The 26,400-nt window shown below is 39.5% G+C and overlaps 1 protein-coding gene across 4 annotated transcripts in view; it reads left to right on the top strand.

Annotated features, from left to right (window-relative positions):
* Nucleotides 1-1,296: 1,296 nt before the first annotated feature.
* LOC132828364 (plasma membrane calcium-transporting ATPase 1-like) overlaps nt 1,297-26,400 on the top strand; it is a 227,553-nt gene continuing 202,449 nt past the window's right edge. For 3 of the 4 annotated variants that reach the window (XM_060845402.1, XM_060845398.1, XM_060845403.1), the window contains exon 1: nt 2,168-2,226. The gene's annotated coding sequence lies outside the window, so the exon portion shown is untranslated. Of the gene's footprint in view, nt 1,347-2,167; nt 2,227-26,400 lie in introns of those variants that run through there. The other variant, XM_060845401.1, reaches the window with a different exon arrangement.

Here is a 26,400-nt window from a genome sequence, read left to right as displayed (position 1 = left end):
GTCTTCCTAATTGTGTATTCTAATCCTTGAGAAATGAATAAATCCTTAACATACCTTCAAAATAACTTTTCACTTGTACTGATTTTATATTATCTTATATCTCAGGACATTATTTTTCGTGACCTTTCCAACCACTAATGTGAAGTTCACTATGCTAAAATACCCTGGATACGGTGTACTGTATCTCACTAGTCCCCTGATACTTTTCTACTTAAATATTTTGTGTATACTATTGCCACTACCATGTCTCCTAAATTTATATGAAAATTTATCAGGTGGTTCAATCGGGACTTGGTCTCCTACCCCCCTTAAGATTGATTAGTATCTTCTTTTCTTCATTCTTGTATGTTGTAGTATTAAGCTCGTCTGCTGTTGCGGATTTTTCTCTCTCTGATTGTCCGCTGTAAAAACTGATATGAAGTATCCATTCAGTAATCCTGCGTCTGTCCGTGCTTGCTCATTTCTTAAACGCCTCCCCATTTCGTTTTGAATTTTTATGCTAACTATGAGGTTATAAAATTTTACCGTTGCCTTTTATAGTCGGCATTTTCATTGCTTCTTTTTACTAGATTGTTCTTTTAACCTCTCTTCTGAGATCCCCACAGAATTCGCCTTCTGTCACCCTTCACTGCGCGTATTAAACGCACCTTTACTGATTAGCAAAGCTACATTAAAAAAATGTATTTAGCAGTTGGGGTTGACACTCTGGTTTGCAAACCCCCATCATTAGTATGACTTTGACAACATATTGCTGGCTCTGTGCTAATTTGCTTCTTCCACCGGGGGAATACATAACATGGTCTAGGCTTCCATTGCTCATTCAACGAGCATTAATAAGAACATTCCACCTGCCAACAGGAGCCTCGAGTATTAAGAGTATGGAGAAGGAGGATTGGGGGGTTCTTTTCAAGGTTAAACTTATTGGGACTGCTTTATTTGCCTGCACTCTCCCAGCACAAGTCCATTGATTCCAGCTGGTCTCCGCTGCGCGCGGCCCGACGGGAGTTGTAGTTCTCCGTCCGCAGCCGCCTCGTTGTGCGCATAGGGCGGTCTCATGCCTGGAAGACTACATCTCCCAGCATCCCCCGGGGCCACACGCGCCTGCGCGATACGTCAACGCTTTTAATCCCATTTTTTTTTGTCGCTTCAACCCAACTTGCTGGCGGCGAGCGGAACGCCTTCCCGGGAGCGCTCCTCCAGACCGCAATTGGCTGCAGCCCCGCGGAGAGCGACTCATCATTGGCCTGAGCCCCTTGTCAATCACCTTGTATTTATATGCCTTCCCCACCCCAAAAAAATTAGCAATATTACCGTGTCTGTGCAAAACAAGGGGGAGAAAGAACTCGGTGGGTTTGCAATGTTTTCCTCCCCTTCCTTGGAAGGGGGGAGGTCCCTTGCGTGCACGGTGACAAAAAATGCATGAAATGCATCTAAATGCATCGAGAGGTAAAGTTGCCCTGCTGCCCAATGAGGGGGAATTAGTGAGGGAGGTTCAGCGAGCAGGTTAGGTTGCGCCGCCTGGCTCACGGTCTCTAAGTTGCAGAGCCCGGAGTGAAGCAGCAGCTCTGCCTCTTGCTGCATCAGTTTGGAAAGGAGGGGGTAAGGGGACAAAGGAAGGTAGGAAGGAGAGGACAAGGGGAAAAAAATTGCTGCAAAAAAAACCAACAATAACAAAAGAAAGGGAAAAGCTTGAACGTTCGGTGGATGATTATACCCAGGCTCTCACACCCTTTGTGTTTCCTTTGCAAAAAGAGAGAGAAAGGAACACAAATATCTGTGAAGAAGGAGCAACAATTTACCCAGCGAGAATCAGCACCAATACTTTGCTTTTGGACCCTGGGACTGGAGATATATACCTTTTTATTGTATATGTATTCTCGGACAGCCGGCGTCGTTCATCTCATCCGAATTCTTTAAAAACTATTGAAAGTGTTTTTTTTTATCTCTCTTCCCCCTGTGTGGAGTGTGGGGAAGAGGTGGGGGGCAAGGTGGTCAGAGCTTTTTTTTAAAAGAAAAAGACAAGTTTTGGGGTTTTTTTTGTTTCTTCGTGCGAATTCCGAAGATGTGCCAGTGAAGAGGATTTTTCTCCCTGTACCTTCCTGAAGCTGGAAGTTGGCTGGCAGGAGGTGGTTGGGGGGGGGGTGGGGGGTGGCGGGGGTGGGAGGGGGGGGGGGAAGAAAGAGGAGAGCAGAGAGGAAAAAAAAAGACACAATCTGGAGGATTCTGGTAAGTGTTGAAGGTGTAGCTGCAAAACTGCTGCATTGAGACGTGAAGCGAAGAAATGATGGTTTTTCTGAGGAGGGGGGAGGGTGGAGGAAGAGAGAGACACTGCAAGTCCTCCTTTCTCTGTCCCCCATCTCCATCACTATTACCTCTCAAAACAAATCCTGTTGCAGTTGGTACCCCCGCCCCCACTGTGATGTGGGGATCAGGATGTGGAAGCTGCGCCAGTATAATTGCCCTTCCTTGACCTTTCCTTCTCCTTCCACACCACCACCCACCTCCCTTTCTTTTAAATGGGAATAATTCGGCTTTCTCACTCACTGCTAAATTTTCAAGGAAGGATGAGTCTGGTCAGCTGTACATCCTGAATGTTTAAAAAAGGTTGAGGGGAGGGAGGGGTAGCAGAAGGAATGGTTTTCAGTTTCTCTTGACATTCTTTTTAAATGAATATGGCCTTTCAAGGATGTTTGCAATATTTTTTTTAATGGAGACGGCAAATTATGTTGTTTTTGGAGGGGGAAAAAGATTCCCTGTAGATGTTGTTTGCAGCAATTTGATGTACAGCTCACGAAAGCATAAGTTTTTAGTGGGGGGGGGGGGGGGAGGAGAAGAGGGAGGGTGGGATGTCCTTGACTGACTGTGTGTTTCTTGCAGTAGCAGGAAAATAATCGATGTAACGGTTTGCAGTCTGTCGAAATCTTGGACTGTTTGTGTCCTTTGCAATACCTTTTTAAAGGAAACATTTTAGACGGCAGTCATTCTCTGTGAAGGCAGTCTCGGGTTTCCGTGTGTAGATTTCAAGGGAAAGTATATTGAGCGATCTGTCCAGTGATTGGAATGGAAAACTGCGTTGAATTCGAAGTTGCAGTAGAAGGATGCAGTTTAGTTGACGTGAGCTTCATTCGCCGATGGTCAACCCCACATGTGCGAGTTTGCTGTCAGTTTTTTTTTATAAATTGCTAATCGCCAGAATTTTGGAGCTTTGAAATGTATTCACAGCTTTTTTTAAAACCAAGCACATTACAGAAAGAGGGCGGTAGAGGAAATAATTGGGGTAGTAACGGGTGGTTTACTCTATACGTTTTTCACCACATCCACTGCCGTGATGGACCACAGTCAAACAGTAAATCTAACTTATAATTATTGTTTTGTGAATTTAAATAAATGCAGGATTCTGCGTGCCTGCGACTCTGTGAATTAATCTGCCTCCCGCTCTAATCTTGAATTCAAGAAGGCAATAGGATTGAGTCCCAATCCCAGTTATTTGAATGTTTGCTTAATCCTCCGATGACATTTTATTTGAGTGATTTTTTTTTTACATGTATGTAATGTAAACTCACCCCTTTACCAGTCCAAGCGTTTAAAATGCTACTGCAATCAGTAGCACTTATCATAATGGGCGAAACCATGCCGGTTAAAGATTGGAAGAGTCTTTTCCAAATGAATGTGTTTCTACCTTTTTTTTCTTCTTGACTAACTTAGATACAGCTCGGTAGGAGAGTCTCTGTTATTTCCCAAATCTTCAACAAAAACTAGGAAGTGGAAAGCATTTGTGATCAGAATATACTGCTCAACGCTGTATTCTGACTATTAAAGGGTCTGTAACAGCCTTATACCCAGTGTTCCTGCAATAAAGCAGCTTGGGTAAATTGACTAAAATTGAATACGTACAAAGTAATTATTTTGTGAAACTTTTATATTGTAAATATATAGTTGCATTGGAGATGTTTCAAAATACATTTGTGCTACAAATGGTAACACTGCCAGATTGCCAATGCAAGATCTTTCAATGGTGGATAAAATCTTTAAAATTAGTAGAAAGTAACATGACTGTACAAAAGTGGTGTTCCAAAGAATTCTGAACAGAGGTTGTCTGTGCAGTAAACTGGCTCCTACCCATATGACATTAAATATTCAATCTTATTTTCACACTCGAAGTAATTAGGAATGTGCAATATTCACTGTTTAGATGTTATCTGGACAACATCTAGCAGTGTTCTGGTCTAGTTTTAAAATCTTTCATTTTGCCTTAAAAGAACTGTAATTGTTTCCTAAATTGCTGTATTTAAGCTGTAATCAATGTAGATGGGTCAAATGTCACAAGACTTGCTAAGTCTCAGACTTTTCTTTAGAGTGCAATATCAGTATATAGTGTTAAATTATTATGGTTTTATATCTATCTAAACATTGAAGTACTGTACCTTAAATCCATCTGGAAATTTTATTATAGTTTAATTTAAGATCAATGGACTGCTATAATCACTATTTTAAAAATATATTTTGGCAGTCCTTTTTTCCTGAACTGAATTGCTACTTTTAGAACTAAATCTGAGTGCCTAATGCTCCTTAATTGGCTGGTTTTAAAGTGGAAAATTGACCTCCAAGCATTATTGAAAATGTTGTAATGTAGATTTTAATGTTAATCTTTAAGGATTAGTGTAACTACTATTGGGCGTGAGTTTCTGTGGAAGATGACTGTCAAATTTAAGATTGAAACAAAACTAAATTTACTTTACGGTATAATGAAGTGATCCTATCCCTCACTTCCAACAACAAGAAATAAAATCTCAATAGCAAGGACTAAACGGGCATTGTTTTGTTTATGCTTGGAGGGAAAAGACACTGTTCAGTGATTGCATTAAATCTACATACAATGCTTGATTGAAAACAAACTACAGGATTCTGTATACTTCTGTCCCTCACCTACGATTGCCCCCCCCCTCCCCCACAAACAAAGAAAGCCTGCACACACCCCAGTACTTACCAATGTGGCATTCCACTGTTGTCTTGACAAAGATGGATAGATGCCCTGTTCTAAGCAACCTTTTGAAAATCTTTTCAACCACCATTTGGAAAATTACCTTTGCGTAGGGTACTCCCTTGGTATTCTAGCCGAGATTAAGAATTTGGCATGTGGGGAGTCATGCCTGAGATATTGTGTTCTGACATTTTGTGATGTAATGCATTTGTACTGGAGGAGTAGTTTGTCCTGTTATTGAGAAATATAACTTTGTAAGTTATATGTAATCCTAAATAGGTGATCTGATCATCTCATTAACTTTTTTTTAACACCTGTTCGACTGATTCTTTCAGCTTGGATTTAGTCTAAAATTATTATTTGCAGAACTGGGATGAATTCTTTAGTTCAATGACCGGGCAATGTCACCACTACTTCTTTTTTCCCCACTATAAACAGTATAAAATGTTTAAATGATTCTGGTTGTATTTTTCGCCCTGTGTAGACAAAGATAATTAATTAAAGCTATGGTCTTTGATATGAAAATTGAGACTCAATCATCACCGAACATGAATGATTTCATGAAGTCTGTTCAATTTTCTTTTGGTGTTCTGAATCTTCTCCGTATACTTGGTTCTTTGCTCGTGTTTTGCTTTTCCTTTTTAGCTGACAATTGAGGGGCAGTGTGGAGACCATACTGAGGTGCAGAATTTTAAAAAACCTCTGGTTCTTTCCCTGTCACAAGAAGATAATGTCTTGTGTTGATCATGGACGAAGCCATAATTGAAGCTGTCTTGACATTGAATGGTTCTGTGCTCTTTGCTTTTATGCTTTTTTTTTAAAGCTGTAGACAGCTAACCTCTTTAGAAGGAGAAGGGCAATTCCTTCGTTTTTGTTGCAGTTTACTGCAACAATAAAAGCATTTTGTTGGCTCATTCCTTTCTTAACTTGGATTTTGGGGGACTGCATCTTAGAAATTAATAATTTCATAATGCTGAATGTAACTATATTTAGCATGAAGTCTGAGGCTGGATCAACAAATAATATAGTATGACTTTTTCTCCCTGACCCCAGTCTCTGCATCATTCTCCTGTACTCACTATTCAGCAAAACTTTGTTTTCACAATTTAGGCAGTTGTCAAAATCCATAAATGGTATTTAAGTTGAGTGGCTGTGGCTTGTACTATTTGCAGAAGTACCTATATAGAAGAATATTTTGTATTTCAATCTCTAGGAACGTAGAATAAACAAGGTTAATGATGTAACACTTTTTTCATGATGTCTGCGCATTCTTTGTCACATTTTAAAAATACATATGCCATTCATAGTTTTTTTTTAGTGTGGCTTCTCTAAGGAGTGGTTACATTAATTGCTTTTGGGGTCTTTATTTCTTGTATTACAGTATATAAATTACTTTACACTAGTATTTGATTTTTGAATTGCAGTAGTATGGATTAGTTCTTAGATTGATACATTTTGTTCAATATAGTTTGAATTTCATCTCCTTGGTTAATATCCTGCTGCTGGCTTAATCTGTTGTATTATCGATGATAAGTGCCGAAAATGGGACAAAATCTTTGGCAAATTCTGGCAAAGAGTAAAATTGAACCCAGTGTCAAATTGCTTCATTATCAATTTAAATCTGTTTCAGTAAGATTTGCATGCATGATTGGGGTTGGAATGGAGAGAAATCACTGTCTCTGTGCCAGGAGTGCCCCAGCTGCAGAGGTGGATAGTCCATCTCCTGTCAGTAGCTGTTGGAAGTTTGAGTGATCCAAAATGATTCACAGATCAGCTTTTTTCCTCTTGACTTTTACTCCTTAACAAAATTGACTCTTGACATGGAATAAGATTCGGAAACCAGAAATTAAGCATGTTTTTACTGAATTGCTTTTATGATCTTGGGATATTCCAAAACATTTTCCAGCCAAAAAAAAAAATTTTGCAACATTTGTTGCGATGTGGAAAACATGGTAACCAAATTCACACCCAAATATCTGGAAAAGGCCAGCATTGTTTGGAATAGTGTCATGGAAATATTTACATGAGGAAGGGTGCATCACCCTTGGTTGAAAACCTAATCAGAAGATGGCACCTTGGTAATATGATCCTTCCTCAATACTGTAGTGCCAACTCAATTACTTAAATCTTGAGTGGGTCAGAAACCTATAGTCTTTTGTCTGAGGCAAAAAAAAGTGGCATTGCAGAATGAAGGGAGAAGGACAGCTACCTGAAATGAGTCTGTCACAACAACCCTGCTGTGGGCAGTTGTTACTTGACTTCTGAATGTTTCTCAGTTTCTTAACTAGGGACACACAATTGCTAATTTATATAAAAAAAAGTCTCTGCAATGCATCTGGGGGAGATAAAGAACTTGTTGGTTGTAATATTGAAAGCTGCAAAATGCATCAGTTTGAGTTTCTCCTGAATGTAAATGGAACCATTTCAAGGCTGTTAATTTCTGCTACGCATTGAATCCAACATTCTCAGAATTTAAAAAAAAACGCAGTAATATGCTTTTAAAAGCCACACTTGAGAGATGCAGCATGCCTCATGAGAAAATCATTTGCTGTCACAATAGTGATAAGTCAACACTTGAATAGTAATATGATTCCATAATTGGCAAATAATAGGGGGAAATTAAACCAACATTGCATCCATTCCTGATCTTGATTGCTTATCACGATTCAGTTGAGATTTACCAAAAGCAACCGTATGTTTAACAGCGAATTTCTGCAGAATACTTCATTTTAAGTAAACAGAATTCCAGATTTGATTGATTGATACACCATCCCTGATTGGATGATTTATTTCCCTAATGGCAGAGTTTGGCTCTGAGTGACTCACCTTGTTTAGATTTTTAATGTTTTGACTGATGTTAAGAGGGTAAAAGAAGGATGCCTTACCAAATGAAAGGCTAAATTTTTGAGTGTGCAGAAGAAAATTCTTTGTGTTGTCTCAAATTTAGGTGTTAACTTGCACGTTATTATTCACCGAATGTAACAGTGCAGGCAGTCATTAAAGTATGATATATTTGCAAAGCATTCTACATAATGGCGTTGCCTCTTAATGAAATTTGGGTTTTTACGGTGCAATTACAGCTCCAGTGACTTATTTTGTTTGATCTGCTTCGCAAGCTGAGTTTGGCTCTGAGTTTAGAATTATTATGGGTGTGCACATTTGACATTTAGTGATCTTATAATTCAACTTCAGAGTTTGGTATTGACTGGTATTGCACTTGGCCAGTTCACAGCAAATCACATTACCAAAGTTGTCGGTGACAAATGCAATGCTGCAAACAATGCTTGACTCAGTGATGGGATTTAGAAATGGAGATATGATCTTTTATACCTTTGCTTATCTAACCTTAAAAAGCATGTATGTATTGCTGCAATGTATTATGCATTACTGAGACTGTGGAGAACCGTACAGTGTATAGATTTGGTCTCCTAACTTGAAGACAGACTGACTGACATTGACATTGGAGAAGATTTTGACAAGATTCCTTCAGTTGTATCCAGGATGAAGAGGTTGTGAAGAAAAGGCCAATTTGCTGTGTTTTTTGAATTAGAAGAATAGGTGGCCTTTATGCTTCTGAGGGGGCTTGACAAGTTGATGCTTTTTTGTAAAGTTAAAAACCACAGCACACCAGGTTATAGACCAACTGGTTTATTTGGAAGTACATGCTTTCAGAGCACTGCACCTTCGTCAGGTGATTTTTAACTTTGTCCACCCCAGTCTGACACCAGCAGCTCCACATCATGGCTTTTTAATAAAGAAGTTTCCCATCTCTGAAAATGATGGTGGAAGTAATAAGAAATCTAGAGCTTGGGACACTTTCATAATAAGTATATGTAGTCAGTGCTAGAGACCTGGGTTCAATTCCATCCTTGGTGACTTCTCTATGTGGACTTTGTAGGTTTCCCCCTATGTCTGTGTGGACTTCCTCCAGGAGCTCCAGTTTCCTCCCACAGTCCAAAGATGTACAGGTTAAGTGGGATTGCCTGTGCTAAATTGGTCATGGAGTCCAGGGATGTGTAGCCTAGATAGAATTAGCCATGGGAAATGCAGAGTTATGGTGTGATGGGTGAATCTGGGTGATGCACTTTAGATGGTCGGTATGGCCTTGATGGGTCCAGTACCCTGCTTCCACACTGTAGGGATTCTATGAATTTTAAGTTGGATGATGAGGGATTTCTTCTGAGGGTTTAATGTTAATATTTGGATTTATCTACCCCAGACAGCAGTGCATGGAATCTTTGAATATATTCAATGTTCATCTCAATAAAATTTTGATTGAAGGGAGTTGAGAGTAATGGGTTGGGGAGCAGGCAGGAAAGTGGAATTAAGGCCACAATCAAAAGAACTCCGCACTTATTGAATGTTGGCACAGACTTAAGGGGCTATAGGATTTATTCTAGCTCCTGTTTCTTGTGTTCATTGGTCATTTGTCACATTGCTGTTTGTGGGAGTGTGTGTGTGTGTTGGCAGCTGTGTTTTCTGCATTCCAATAATGATTGTACTTCAAAACTACTTCATTGCTTGTAAAGTGCTGAGAGATGTCTGGCAGTCATTTTTTAAAAGTGACTTTGGGCACAAAGATGTGTCCACAAGGCAACCAAAGTTGGAGTCCAGACATAGGTCTGTTTGGTCAATCAGACTATTTGCACCTGACTTTTTATGATCTGAAAGTTTAATGTACCTGCTTTTATTTTAAAAGGTGCAATCATCATTCTACTAAAGAAACTCTAAATTTTTTTCAAACAGCAAGTTCATTCCGAGATTCCTGTTCTGATTACAGGGTAGAATGTTAGTTTTGATTGTTTTGTTTTTGAAAAAGTTGTTTGGTAATGATAACTAAGATTGGCTATTTTACTTTCCTGAAGGGATTTCAAATAATTACCTTGCTTGTACATTTTTCTTTCTAACAAGAATCTCAGAATGAGCTAGGCTAATAATGGTTATTTGACAGCAAGAGAATGTTTTCTGGATGTTCGGTCTTATGTTGCCTATATTATGAATGGTTTAGATTCTGTCTGTATTATGAATGGGTTAGATTCCCTTCACTCCAAATGAAAACATGGTTTATGGCCTGATGGTGCAGGATTCATGAGTGAACTGTAATCCCCATGCTGGTGTTGCCTCTTTTGCAGAGGCCAGTTGTTTCCCACACTGCAGCAAATGCTGAAGGTGAGTCGTCTGAACCATCATTGCATCACTTTATGGTGCAGGGTGGCATTTCCATAGGTTTCCTGAACAACCTCCTAAGTAGGGCAATGTAAAACCTTTTTTTGATTGTATTGAGAAATATACAGTCATGATCACTTTAATTTATAATCTGTGTACACAGGTTAGAATGGTGGTTAGGAGTCTGCTATCACATGGTTATCTCTTCTCTTTTGGGTACAAATCTTAGCAAAATAACCAATGGAAAATTTCTTGATCTTATTGAAGGAGGAAATATCATTCATTCCTAGAGATGTACAGCAGAGAAACAGACCCTTTGGTCCAACTTGTCCATGCCAACCAGATATTCTAAATTAACGTAGTCCCATTTGCCACCACTTAGCCCATATCACTCTGAACCCTTCCTATTCATATACCCATCCAGATATCTTTTTAAATGCTGTAATTGCACCACCCTCCCCCACTTCCTTTGGTCTGTTTTTAAATCTTTCCCCTCTGAACCAAAACCAATGTCCTGTAGTTCTAGACTCTCCTACTCCAGGGAAAAGACCTTGCCTATTTACCCTATCCAGGCCCCTCATTATTTTATAAACTTTGAAAGGTCACCACATCAAACTGCTCAATTAGACCACCTCCATCCAAGACCCCAAAGTATCCCTCTACTTCTTGCACCTCCAAGTACCTCATCTATTGTTCATTGCTCTCTATATGATCTCATGTATGTTGGGGTGACAGGTCGCCAACTCGCAGAATGTTTGAGAACAGCTCTGGGATGCATGTACCAAACAACCCCACCACCCTGTGACCAATCACGTCAACTCTCGAATGTTGCCTGAACATCTGCTTTTCCAGTGCCACACTCTTTTTTTGACTCAATTAGATTCCAGTCTATAAATCATTCCCAAGTATCTATTGTTCTATAGCTAACCCTCAATTTGCTTCCTGTCTGTAACTCACTTCTGGGAATTTATTGTTCAGTCTCTTTAAACTACCCTGAATCTATCTGTTAGATACTAGTCTGTAAAGCACTCTGATATTTGTACCAAATATAAACCACCCTGAACCCCTTAATTATATTCCAGTCTGTAACTCCCTCCTGGGTATCTATTATTGTATACATAAACCACCCCAAACCCCTTGATTAGGTTCCAGTCTGTAACTCTCACTCCAAGGGGTAAGTTGTTCTGGTATAAACCACACCAAACCCCTCCATTAGATTCCAGTCTATAACTCCATCAGGGGTATCTGATGTTCTGTATATATATACCACCCCAAACCCTTTCTATTAGATTCCTATCTGAAACTCACTCCCAGGGAATCTGTTGTTCTGTATCTAAACCATCCTGACCCCCTTGATTAGATTCCAATCTGTAACTCGCACCCAGGTAACTGCTATTCATGATGTGAACTATTCTGAAATCTTCAACAAAGTTTCCACTCTGCAACTCACTTAGTTTACATACGGAACAACATACTCCTATCTCAAACTCCTCAATTAAGTTGCAGTCTGTATCTTGTTCACAGGTATCTCTGTTCTGTACGTAAACACCCCAAACCCCTTCATTAGATTCCAATCTCTAATTCCCTCCCAGCTGTGTCTTATTCTATATACCAACCACCCCAAGACCCTCTTTTAGAAATAAAGGTGCAGAAATAAGGCCTCGTAGTGACCATTAATTGACCTCAATGTCTATGGGCAGGCAAGCTTTCTGACATCTTCCTCACTCACCATAATATGTTCCACCTTTTTTTTTGAGCCCTCCCATGCGTCAGTTATGTCAGTGCAAGGCTGTGAAGTTTAACTCAGGTCCTCAATGATACGAATGGTCAGGTTTTAATATGAAGAATAAGGAAAATTGGGTGGAAATCTGTCACTGACCCTTGCCTCAAGGTCAAGACTGGGTTTTCGCACACAATATATTCTTTAAAGCATGTGAAATAGTTCCATGAAGCCAGCATCCTGTCACCAACTCGCCCTTTATTTACACATGTATAGTACGTGGACTCTGACCAACTGGTTCAGTGCTACTCCTACAGTGAGGAGAATCCCTGACACTTCTATTTATGTCTGTCAGCCAGGAGTCCCTGATTGAACCAAGTTAAAAGCCCCAAAAAAGGAACTCTTAGTCAATGATTTACGTCTGATCAACTTTATTCCGATCACTACATCTTTCCACCTCCCAAATCCAAGGATGTAGGCATGTCCTTTTGCTTGTAGCTTCTCCAAGTCATCCCAAGTCTGGTTCCTCCAACTCTTGCATTGGTCTCTGGGCCCTCATCGGCCTTCTATGTCACGCTGGCATTTTAGCCTACTTTCAGATCAAACTATTCATTTACCATTCCGTCTACTTTTTATACTCCTTTATTGCTGGATCTTACAAAGTTTACATTGTCAAACAATTTGTGCTTGGAACACTTCATGAAACAGGTGACTGCATTTGACAGACAATGTGATGTAGGCACAGAACAACCACCTTGCACTCGGCGCGATTTCATTTTGGGTAAGATAGGAATAATCAATAAACTTGTTTGTGGTGGCTAAGGGAAGAATCTTAGTCTCAAGAGGAGTGTCTCTGTCCTAATCTAAAGTACAGACAAAGGATCTTGCTTGCATAGTTTGAACAGCTAAACTGGACCTCAGGTTAATGTCTTATCAAAGCAGCCATATTGTAGATAATGCAAGATTCTTTTAAAATTACACAATGGCATGTAATCTGAAGGTAGATATTTACTGTTTTGATGAAACTGAGGCACTGTCTGCTCCCTCAGGTATGCATTGCATTATTTTGAAGAAAAGCAGAAGACTTTTCCCTGGAGTCCTTGTCAGAATTTACCCTTTAATAAAATCATTTTAAAAGTTAGATTATCTTGTTGTCATCATCATACTGCCATTTGTACAATCTTGCTGTGCACAGATTGGTTGCCATACTTGCTGAATTACAATAATAACGTAACTTCAAGCTGGATGGGTGTGAAGTGCTTTGGGATGACAGAAGATCATGAAAGGCTCAATTTGTTTGGATGGCAGAAAGAAAGCATCACCAGTAATGACCAGGAGTTAGTTTGCTTTTTGGTATGACACTTTTACACCCAAGCTAATATCAGATCAGAGGCTGTTGCACATCACTGCTCAAATTTCAACTGTTTGTTCATCACGATCAAGACCACCTCCAGCTTTGTGTGGCTTCAGTTGATTAAAGAGCTATTGATAGTGCCTGTCTTAATGATTTTTAAAAATATAAATATTTTTTGATGCAACATGAATTGCCTGCCAAAGAAAAATGTGGACTCTGTTTATTCCCAATTTCTTTTTCTGAATAGGATCGTAAACGTGCTGGTATTGAACATTTCAAAGTCATATCTTTTTGGAACATTCAGAGCAGCAGTTGTTTAGGAGAATGCTCTCTGTTTTGTTGAAGGCTATTTTAATCCTTTTAATGCACATTAAATGCAATAAGTTGATATGGAGCCATATCACGCTTGGGTTCACAGTTTGATTCCCTCTCATCCCTATCCCAAATTTTTTTTTTAATTAAAGCCTATCCAATTTTGTGGGTTTGGAAATGCATTGTGAATTGGTCAATGCTGGTTTAATTTTTTTTGGTACTACTTCTAATCGGAAGAGAAAGTGAATGAACTTCCAAACTAGATTTCTTTTTGTTTCATTTTCTTAGCTCATAACAAGTCTCGGTAGGTGGTGTGCATACACCTACTTAATATCATTTTAAGATAGTGTTTGGGATACCAGAATCTGTCTGTCATCTAGCTTGGCTGATGTTTCCAAGTTTTAATTATTGAATTGTAAATTGAACATTAGAATTCTGTAGAGTGAGTAATGCTGCTGTAATTTAATTAGCGGGTTCTGATAACACCACAGAGTTGAAGTGGCTGATGGTCTGTATTTGAATTAAAGAATCATCATTGGCACAAGGGATAGTCAACAGAACTGTCTAACATTTTAAAATACACCAAAAATGTTTGTTGTTCTGAAAGGAAAGCATTGATGTCAAAAGTTGGGTTGAAATAATTTCATAAAATCCCTACATTTTGGAAGCAAGCCACTCAGCTCATCGTGTCCACACTGACCCTCCTGAAGAGTATCCCACCAAGATCTACCCCCACCTTATCACCCTGCATTTCTCATGGCTAATGCACCTAGCCTGTATGCTCCTGGACACTGTGTGGGCAATTTAGCAAGACCAATCCAGCTAACCTGCACACCTTTGGACTGTGGGAAGAAACCGGAGCACCTGGAGGAAATCTGTGCAGACTCTGTGTGGAGTTTGTACATTCTCCCAGTCACCCAAGGCTTGATTCAAACTCAAGTTCCTGGCAATGAGAGGCAGCAATGTTAACCACTGAGAAATCATGCCATTGTTCTGACTGTTTCTGATATTGTATTGCTGCAAAGTTATACTATTCATGTTTTGCAGATTATTATGAAATGTCCTTTTGAAGCAAATTGTAGGATTGACAAATCATAAAATATGTGCAAATTCTTGAAACACAAGGTGAAGAATCTATGGTATTTATGTACAGATTCCTATCCATCATATCACACTCGTAGGACAGCTTTCTAATAGCCATTCAAGCAACCATTCTGGAGTTCCTCACCAATAGAACCTTATTTGCACAAGTTTAATTGTGGCCATAAACTTCACCTTTTACAGTAATACATTGAACATTTATTATATTGGTGTCTGTCCCTATAAAACAAAACTTCACCTTGTGTGTGTAAAGAGAGAGAAACCAATCTGAATTAAGTCACTTTTGTAGCATAGAAGCTGATGACCTAACATGGATAAGACTCAGTGTAATTTTCAAGTGATATCACAGTGGAAGCTTTCGTTGTCAAGCTACTTTAGTCAAGATCTATTTTAACTGAGCAGTATTTTCTATGTATTTCAAAAGTTCTAACATAAATTCAGATATTGAAAAAGGTAAAGTATAAATTATCTGAATTGTACGCTGTAATTGAGCACTTTTGTTTTAAGAGGTTATGCCAGGTTGGGGGTTAAGCATTTCTAAACTAAGTATCTCTGTACAATAGTGATGTCACCATCGTCTCTGGATCCTCCACCTTTTTAAAAAAAAATCTGTGGATTTGGCATGGTCACTCTCAGAACCTGCAGTTCCTTTTGCCATTTGTGTGAGCAATGTTACACCTATAACCTTCCTCTGTCCATTTTGGGTGTTGCACGTTTTGATCTGGAAAGCCTATGAAAATTGCTGAGTCACATTTCAGTGCTTACCTCCATATGGGTATATCAGCTGCAGTGCTTTCCTAAAAGTGGTCTGTAATGCAGATGTTTATAAGGCTTTAGTATTGTTTGTGCTCATAGCTTTGATGTTTGCCCTTGAGAGATCTCCATAGAAGGTTTGCTTGGACATTCTGGAGACATTTATGAGGGAGTTCGTGGTATGGTAGTAATGCTGGACTGGTAATCCAGAACCCCAGGCTAAATAAAGACCTGTGAATATGGGTTTGATCCCCCCACAACAGATGATATGTCAATTCAATAAAAATCTGTTTTAAAAAGCTAGCCTAATGCTGACCATGTAACTGCTAACATGTAGTAACCTATCTGGCATACCCATACCCTTTTGGTTAGAAGATTTCCTTCCCAATGTGGCTCTGGATCTCCAGCAATGTAGTTGACTATTAATTGTTATCAGTAATAAGTACTGGGCCTTACAGGCCATGGCCACATCCCATGAATTTCTTTTTTTAAAAAAAAAACATTGTCATCGTATGATCTCCATACTGTTCAACAATTCTGCACATTGAGGACCCCCTTGTTTGATGTGTGATTTTGTTTTAAATATTTTTGTCTTGTTAAATTCATATGGTGAAAATCTTGTAGAGCTTTTGAGGTGCACCCAGTTAGTGCCATACAGCACACTAATATGAGCAGTAGTCTGGTAGAGTTTAATTTTCATCATCAGCTTAATGCTGTTGTGCTCCCAGGCATGGTCATGAAGTTGGCCATCAGTAGAACTTGTGTTCTGGATGCAAATACTGATGTTTTCATCACCAGTGACATGTTTCAAGGATTCACTGCCAAATATGAACATTTTGGGTGTCTCATCTCTGAACGAAGTGTTGGCAATGCCTTGGGGCATCTGTAGACCGGTTTTAATAATGTTGCAATTTCCTTGTGCAGTTGCTGCTTGTTGCATGGCAATGTTCATCAGAGTTCAACTTGAAAGCTAAGTGAAAAACTTACTTTTTGAAATGTTGATCTTCATTTTTCTTAAAAAATCAGAATTATTACTTTTCTGTTAATAGTATTCTGGTTGTAACAGTTCTGTTGTGGTCTAAATTTAGATTTGTAAATGATCATTAATTTTAAACTAGCTTTATATTTTGTGAAACTCCTGGCTTTATTTTGGAATCATTCTAGTTTGTCTTTAACTTTTAACCAATTGCATTTCCCTTCATCTGAGGAGGAAGGTTGGTGTCTGGATTTGGTAATTAATAATGTAGACTGAGGGTTGAAGAATTGAGACTGAGGTGATGGCTTTTTTTGAAAAAAAAAGTGATCGTCACTCTCTCTTTGCCCCATCTACTTTTCAATTTCTGAGAATTACATGTCCTGAGACTACTGACCTTGCAGTCGTCTCATTTTGTGAATCCATATGCTGCCCTTTTTTAGGTGCCCAGAATATTGTGTGTATGTTTATTTGATGATAGCAAATAAACCACACTTCTAACTTTCCACTAAGGGTTCACATTTTAAAAGTGGCGATATTACTAAGGCAACCTAATAGTGAAGCATCAAGGAGATTACATTATTGCAGTATTTATAATCCAGGCATCTTTGATTTTAAAGTAACTGCTTTTGGGAATGGAGTTGTAAACTGTATTTCATTCACCAGGATTCTACTGACTTGTTTAATGGTGTCAGAGCCCCTTGACTGCTATCCATTTTATTTTAAAACTCTAACAAGTTTTGACACACTATGAAGTCCAATTTAAACAATTTCTGCTGTTTTTAGGACTTTTCCTATTGTGATGTGCCATAAAAGTTTTCCTTTTAAGAGACATGGTCATGATACATTACTATCATTGTGACCTCTGTTGTAAGGGTGACATACTCCATCTTGCTATAAAACACCTGAAGCATGACTTGCTGTTTGAAAGCGTGTTGCTCTTGAACATCTGTCTAATGCAGCCCAGAAGCGTGTGCGCCTATGAATGTAATATTTGCAGACATTTCTGTAACACACATTTGGTCTCTTCAATGCTCAGGTTATGTTAGTTTTATGCTTCACACACTGGATGAGTGTCAATGGCTAGGCCAACATTTATAGCCCATCCCTAATTGCCCAGAGGGCCATGAAGAGCAACCATGTTGCTGTGGGTCTGAAGTCATATGTAAGGCTAGACCAGGTGAGGATGGCAGTTTCCTTCCCTAAAGACTATTAATGAACTGGATGGCTTTTCTTTCCCTGACCAACGACAAGTTTCATGGTCATCATTAGACTCTTAATTTCAGATTTTTATTGAATTCAAATTCCACCATTTGCTGTCGCAGGATCTGAACCCAGGTCCCCAGAATTTTACCTGCATCTCTGCATTCACAGTCCAGCGATAATACCAGTCCCCTTTAGCCACACCATTTTCTTACATCACGAGGGATAATGTGAACATCAGGTAAAATACCCTGTTTTGGTGGGGGGGGTGCAGTAATCCACATTGCTTTTCTAAAAGGTTTAGCCATTGGATTCTTGTTACAGCTGTTGAGTTGAATTGCTTTGGGATTGAGTGACACCGGACATTAACATTGTGTAGCCTTGTTGCAGTGGAAGAGGAGACAGTTCAGCCTGTTATGTCTTTACCATGTCATTCTTGGTCCTTTCCACACAAACCTGCACATTATTATTTTCAGATAAGTATCTAATTCCCTCTTGAGTGCATCAATTAAATCTGTCTGAATCACAATCTCTCTCTGGGAGTGCTTTTTAGATATTTAACTACTAGCCATGTGAACAAGTAATTTTTTTCAGGAGTCCTTTGCTGCTTTTGTCAATTACTTGAATGGGCATAGATTTCAATATTCTTCCTTTTTGTGAATGGGAACAGTTTCTCACTATGTGCCCTTTCTGGTCTCCTCAAATTTGAATACCTTTATCAGATGTAACTGAACTTGACTCTCTACTTAAACACAGTAACTAAGAGTGGCTCAGAGGCTAGGGATACTGTAGCGAGTAACTCCTCTCCTGACTCCCCAAAGCTTGTCTACCATCTACAAGGCACAAGTCAGGACTGTGATGGAATAATCCCCCATTTGTCTGGATGGGTTACAGCCCTAATAATCAAGAAGCCTGACACCATCCAGTACAAAGCAGCCCACTTGATTGACACTACATTGACAAACCTTCACTCCCTCCACCACCACTCAGTCACAGCAGTGCATACTATCTACAAGATGCACTTCAAAAATTCACTAAAGATTCTCCAGAGAAATCTTCCAAATCCATGACCATTTCCATCTAGAAGGACAAGGGCAGCGGATATGTGGGAACACCACCACTGCAAGTTCCCCTCCAAGCCCCTCACCATCCTGACTTGGAAACATCTCCTCCTTCCTTGAATGTCATTGGGTCAAAATCCTGGAATTCCCTCCCTAATGGCACCATGGGCCAACCACAACAGGTGGACTGCAGCGGTTCAAGAAGGCAGCTAACCATCACCACCACCTCAAGGGCAACTAAGGACACGCAATAAATGCTGGCCCAGCCAGTGATGCCCACATTCCATAAGAAAATAAACCTCTTCAAAGCCACCATTCCTGCAAGGAAATCAGTATGATCCTCTCCAACCAAGCTTCATAATTGCAATTTCCACGCACCTTCACTCATTTAGATATCTACTCCCACTGCCTTCATCGCTTGGAGTACAGTCAGCCTGTCCAAAACTGCCCCTTTTATCAGTTTTAAATCCTTGTACTGTATGAATTACTTTCTATTTCATGATGGCCTAGCTACCATACTCCTCAATAAATACCAATGTGAAGTATGAATAATAACTTGGCTGTGTCCTCTGCCTCCCTAGGTAAACGCACTCTTTCTTCCTTAATCAGCCTTATGTGCTATAGAAGATGTTGCAGTTCCCATTTTTATTTGTCTTTTTTTTTATGCCCCCTCTTTATTACTCTTTATTTGCTTTTTCCACTTCCCCTCTGAATCTTTTGTAATCAACCTAGTTCTCAATTTTCATTTTAATCTAACAAGTGTCATAAACACACTTATTCTTTTAATTTTTCTCTTGTGATCCAAGGTGTTCTGCATTGATTTTGCCCTACCTTCCAAATTTGAGGGAATGTATTTTAATTGTGTCCAAACTATATATTTTGATAAGGTAATCCATTGTTCAGCTATTGGTTTTACTGCCAACCTTTGATTCCAATTTATTTGGCACAGATTGGGTCTTACTTCATTAAAGATGGCTTTCCCAGAGTGAATTACTCTTCCTCTGGATAGTTCTTTGCTCTTTTTCTAGGGACTGATGTTCTCTATAATAGACACAGGGACCGGTGTGCTCTGTATTACACACAGGAGCTGCTGTTCTCTATTATAGACACAGACACAGTGACTGCTGTTCTCTCCATTATGCACAGGACTCCTCCTCTGTATAAAAAAAACAGAGACTGTCTTTATAAAGTCTTCATAAAGTCTTTATAATACAATGCTGTTCCCTTTTAAAGGTTTTGCTGCCAAGTCCTAATCCATTTGGCCTTCCTTATTCCCAAGAAGTAGGTTAATCAGTAATTCTTATCTAAGTGAACTAGAAACCTATATGCTACTAGAGGAAAATTTTCCAGAGTGTACTCAGGAACTCTCGCTCCACTCTGCCCTTCACACTACTAGTAAAAAATGAGGTCTGCAGATGCTGGAGATCACAGCTGCAAATGTGTTGCTGGTCAAAGCACAGCAGGCCAGGCAGCATCTCCTGCTGTGCTTTGACCAGCAACACATTTGCAGCCTTCACACTATCCCAGTCTATGCTCAGTTAATCAAAGCACTCCATTAACTTGAGTTGGTCACTTTATTCTGGTCCTGAGATTCAGGATGATTTAGATAGGCAATAGAAACAACACTATTCCTACTTTGTTCCAACAAGGTGTTGAAAAGACTTTTCCTTTTAACCAGAGCAGCCCTTTAAGGTGGTGATGTCCCACAAAGATGTGAGGTAGAAAATGTCAATGAGGATTTAAGGAATGGCAGTGTATCTGAAAGCAGGATCGATTGAGGCGGTATTCATCTTGATGGTTGGAAGTGAGGGAAATAACATTGAATTTCTGCCGTGTATCCTGTGGGTCATACCTTCTATAACAATGGTTTGCTAGTTTTTGAGGTAAATTGTTCAGTGCACAGTGTCACTGTTTTGTACTGGATACGGTCTGGTTAATCTTTGAACAGCAGAACTCCATCTCATGTCTTCAAATAATAATTTAAATTCCAGTCTGCACTTATTCCATCAGTCTCTACTAAAATGTGTTGGTGTGGGACTAGGAGCAAAGGAAACTAACAGTGCAGAAATATCAGTATGTTGCACCTTTCTTTCATCGAGGAAGAGCGACAGTGACTCCCAACCCTTGCTGCATTTCCTATGGTGACATCTGGCCAATTGGAGCCTACCTGCCTGGCTTGAATTTAATCAGTGGTTCGCAGTTGATAGTTCCTGCTGTGTTTCCATGTAAATCATGATCCAATCAGTCTGCAGTCCTCTCACTGTGCATATTTGGGGGTTCCTTCCTAAGTTGGCAAAAAAAGTTAGCTTTTGACGTGCTAAAAAGCGACAGTTTTTAGTTAAAGTAATTATGGTAACCCAAGAGGATTAGATACATTAACAGAATGACCAGGAGATGGATTGCAGTAATTAAATAGGATAGTCATTTTTAGATTACTTAGTGTGGAAACAGGCCCTTCGGCCCAACAAGTCCACACCGACCCGCCGAAGCGCAACCCACCCATACCCCTACATATACCCCTTACCTAACACTACGGGCAATTTAGCATGGCCGATTCACCTGACCCGCACATCTTTGGACTGTGGGAGGAAACCGGAGCACCCGGAGGAAACCCACGCAGACACGGGGAGAACGTGCAAACTCCACACAGTCAGTCGCCTGAGGTGGGAATTGAACCCAGGTCCCTGGCGCTGTGAGGCAGCAGTGCTAACCACTGTGCCACCGTGCCGCCTCATGTTGGGTAAGATCATCCTGATCAGAATCGAAAGTGAAGTCTGAACTTCTTCACGGGTATGCCCTCTTAATTTTCTATTTTCATCCGCTTCCAAGTCCACCATCTAGTTGTTAGACTACTGCTTCTCAAATTGTATGCAAGTTAATAATTAGGACAAGTGGTTTAATTCATAGCAGTGATGCTTCAATGAAGGATTATTACAATGGCATTTTTCTCAAAACTGGAAAGCCAGCACTGTTTATCCACATCTTATATTAGTACCCACATATCACCTCACCTTTTTTTAAAAAATGTATTTGCCATGAACCATGAATGTGAGTGCTTGACTGCATTTATAACTGAGACCCTGGTAAGCACTGAGGATCAGAGGGACCTTTTTAGTGTGCATGTATGCTGGTTCCTTAAGGGATCGGGACAGGTCGATAAAGTGGTTAAGAAGGCTTTTAGTATACCTGCCTTTATTAATCGAGGCATGGAGTTTAAGAGCAGAGACGTTATATCGGAATAAAATGTTGGACCACAGCTAGAGTATCGTGTGTAGTTCTGGAATCCACACCATAGGAGGAGGGGCAATGGAGATTTATCAGGATGTTGCCTGGGATGGAGAGTTTATTATGGGGTTGTTTTCCTTCAAGCAGAGGAGGTTGCAAGGGGACTTAAGATATACAAAATTGAGGGGTGCAGATAAGGTAGACAGGAAAAAGCATTTCCCATAATGGAAGGCTCAGTAACTGAGGACACTCATTTAAGGTTGGGGGCAGAAGGTTTAGAGATGAGGCAAATCTCTTTCATCCAGAGGGTGATGGGAATCTGCACCTCACTGCCTGTCAGGGTGGGAGAGGCAGAAACCTCACACTTGCAATACCAAGATGCACACTGCAATGGGCCAAATGTTGGAAAATGGGACTAGATGAGGGTGTTGTTTTTCAACTGACTTAGACACAATGGGCTGAAGGAAATCAAGATTAGTGTGTTTTGAGAAGGTTTTTGTAGCTCAGGTTGAGGTTCTGGATATAGGTTTGCTCACTGAGCTGGAAGGTTCATTTCCAGAAGTTTCATCACCCTACGAGGTAACCTCTTCAATGGGCCTCTGGGCGAAGCACTTCTGATTATTTGTGCTTTCTATTTACATGTTTGGGTTGATGTCACTTCCTGTTTTTCTCGGTGTGGTAGATGGGGTCTAACTCAATTGTGTGTTGATAGAGTTCCAGTTGGAATACAGTGCTTCTAGGAATTGTCGTGCGTCTCTCTCTGTTTGGCTTGTCCTAGGATGGATGTGTTGTTCCAGTAGAAGTGGTGTCCTTCCTTATCTGTATGTAAGGATACCAGTGAGAGAGGGTCATGTCATTTTGTGGCTAGTTGATGTTCATGTGTCCTGGTGGCTAGTTTTCTGCCTGTTTGTCCAATGTAGTATTTGTTACAATTCTTGCATGGTATTTTGTAAATGACATTAGTTTTGCTTGTTATCGATATTTTTCAAACATCAACCCTGTTGTAAATTCGAAGTTCCAGCTGTAATGTTGTTTTCAAATAGATCATACATTTTACTCCGACATGATTGTTTATTTTATTTCATTCAGGAAATGTGTGAAAGGGTGTTGGGGTTGGTAAGGAAAAGCACAGAAGAAACAGGTGAAACCTTGCTTGTCTGCCCAAAAAAAACATGAAACATCATAGATTGCAAGTTGCATGGAAGACCTTAAAGCTTTTTTTATTGCCTTTTATAAGTAATGTAGCAAAAGAAGCAAATCTGATTAGAGACCAAATAGAGGATTTATATACGAAAACTAGGGGTACAGATGTGATACTTAAATTAGTATTTTGCATCTTCTTTACTAAGAAAGAAAGTACGACTCAAACTATGGTGAAAGAGGAAGTAATATGGAAGGGTAGCACTTAAGGTAGCATGTCTGTATTTAGACAGCAGGACTAAGTCATATACAGCATTCTGTATTCAAGACTTCATTAAAGATACATAGAAGAGCAAGGAGGTTGTGTTAAACTTGTACAGGAAACTAGTTTGGCTTCTGCTGGAGAACTACATTCGGTCCTAAGTGTCGCAAATTTTTAGGAAGGATGAAAAGGCACTGTAGAGATTCCAGAGAGGGTTTGAGAATGAGGACCTCCATGCATGAGGACCTTCAGTTAGATTGGAGAAGTTGGAATGTTTTTCAGGCAGAAATGAAGACCCAAGAAGCAGTACTTAAATCATACAGGGTTCTGACAGTAAGTGGGGAGAAACTGACCCCACTGAAAGGATCGGGAGGGAACTCGTTTATAATAAGTGACAATCTCTAAACAGAAACGATGGAAGAAAAAAATGAGCATTGCGCATGCATTACCAAAGAGGGTGGTAGAGGCAAGTTAAACATAAGTTGTCGAATGTGAATGCTGTTATCTGAAAAGGAAGAATACACAGGATTACAGGGAGAGGACAGAAGACTGATGCTAGAGATATTATTTAGTTGAGATCTGTGGATGTAGTGCATTGAATGGCTTCTTCCTGTACTGTAACAGTTCAGTGATTCTGAATAGCTTATGTATTTAGTCAGTTTTGCAACAGCACTAGGAGATATCTGGATATTTGTAGTCATCCATTTCAGTGAAGATGATTGGAACTACCATTTAAAGTAACTGTGCTTTGTATATTTCAGTTTTAAAATAAGGAAGTAACAGTTTATCATTGATTTTCATGGGTAGTGGTCACAAGCTTCTAATTTTCTGGGGGAATTGTATGGTGTCTGACCTCTTCTAGATCTAGAAGCCTGCAGTGTTTTATTTAGTAACACTTATGCTAGCTCTGTGAAAATGTAACCATTTGTAATCCTACAAGTCTTCCTGCAACCATTTTTCCCTGAACCCCTCTTTTCCACCCCCCCCCCCACCTCCCAAACTATATGTATTGGGACCCTTATCCTGACTGCCAGTTTCTGATTTAACTTTATTTTGCAATTCCTCTGAACTTTGACCTATCATCACCTGTTCTAAATTCAGATTAAAAGCATTCTAATATAACATTGCTCACTAAGATGCTTCCTTGTTTCTGAAAAAAAATCTAACTAACCTCCTATGGCTTATGCAGATGTGGCATCCCAAATTGTGGACCCTAATCTGGGAATAGTTTCCACATTATTCTATTCAGTACTGCAAGTTCAATTCAATAACTGACGATAGAGGAGTCAAAAAAGCAGCAGATCATCCTTAGGTGTGCTATTAAACAAATTGTGACTCCAAGTCAAATCTAGTGGTGTTAAATCACCACAGTCTGGTGAAAGACTTTGTAAAATGTGTGTGTTAAAGGAGGAAAGTGAGGTGGAAAGGTGCATGTTCAGGACGCATTGCGGATCAGCGAGTGTCTGATAATGGAGAAATAGGACTTGCAGATTAAAACATGAGCAATATAGTTTGTAACATTTCAAGATTGCAGAATGTGGGAGACCAGCCAAAAGTGTATTAGAAAAGTCAAGTCTGGAGGTAACAAAACCATGGAGGTTTTACAATGGGGAAAGTGCACCTATGCCACTGTTTGGCTTTAGAAAGTAACTGTACAAAGATGCCATCTGCAGCTGTGAGACTTTACAGTAACTTGAGGGAGAGAAAGAGCTTTGCATTTCCCAAATCAGCAAGAAAACATCTGGTGTGAGAAGGTGCTGATCACCGTTTCTATATGTAGAAAGCATCTAAACTGACATTTTACCTCCCAATTCTTACTTCATGGTAAAAGATTTGGTCTCTGTTCTGTGCATTAAAGCAGAAACAGAAGTTAAGCTTGGAATCCACTTTGGCTGTGAACTTGAAAACTGCAATTCCTTAATTTGACAAGTTAGAATGAAAACGTGTTACTGTTCTAGTCTGAGTGAGCGTAGCTTGAATGTAATCCTGTCATTGAGACATTAAGTCCTTTTTGGATGAAATATTTGCATACTGATTTAACACAGTGAATAAATTTCAATTTATCTGGCTTTGATATTAAGTGTGGTTAAGGACCATCTGTAGTTCTGAGGGCGAGGGCTAATCTGTGTACATTCTGTTCTGTGATGTTACAGAACATTTTTTCCTTTGACAGAATTCTTTAAGTGAAGGTGATGCAGAAAGGAAAGCACTGGTTGTACTTGTTTGGGGAAAAAAAATCGGTGTTTGCAGATGACTACTTATCATTTTACCTGACTTTGAACAATGGAAAAAGTCTGCAGTTGACTCAGGACAATGACTTTAATGACTCCCATGAGCAAGTTAATTTTTATTTACCTAGACTGGAGCAGGTGGGGTGGATAGGCGTGATTTTCTTTTTTTATTGCTTATTTTGTGCTTTTCCCACACTGGCATGCTTGTTTCTGCACTTGTTATTTTCACAAGGTTCTGCTTACTAAATCTCAGTATTTTGGTTAATTGAGTTCTTTTTCAATAAAAATACCTATATTAAAAAAGAGATTTTTAAACATTTTTCACAAAATTACAAAGTAATACAAACAAATATAAACACTAATGTACAATTAAATATATTTTAAAAAGAAATAAATAATAGCCATAACACAGCAAAAGGAAAAAAAAAGGAGGGGGGGAACTCAGCTAACTACTAATCTATCCTACAAACAACCAAAGCATAAAATAAGATATCTTACCTTACTAGTAAGAAATAACTGAACAATTACATATGTACTCAAAATGGATTAACATCAAATCATAAAACCTGTATTAATATGGGATTCCTTCCCCGGAGGGCCCCCAGACCAGCCAGAACCACTACCACAGCTAGGCAAAAGCCCTTGACAATATGGCCAAAATATCTCTGTCCATATAGTTCAAACAGGGCTGCCATATTTTATAGAATCATTCAGTTTTTTGGTGCACCCATATTTGTGAGGAAGTGAAGGGGGTTATATTCCATGAATAACCTGTGCCAATTCGAAAGTCCTGGAGGGCCCTCAGCTACCCAATTAACTAAGATATTTTTCCTTGCACAGAAAGAGAATGGAGAAAAATTTTCTCCCATGCATATCCAGGGAGGGCAGATTTGAAAAGCCCAGGAGAAGAGACACTGG

This window comes from Hemiscyllium ocellatum, chromosome 26, assembly GCF_020745735.1.
Source record: "Hemiscyllium ocellatum isolate sHemOce1 chromosome 26, sHemOce1.pat.X.cur, whole genome shotgun sequence".
NCBI lineage: Eukaryota > Metazoa > Chordata > Chondrichthyes > Orectolobiformes > Hemiscylliidae > Hemiscyllium > Hemiscyllium ocellatum.
The sequence above is the reverse complement of the archived record's forward strand: the minus strand, read 5'-3'. Positions and strand labels throughout refer to the sequence as shown.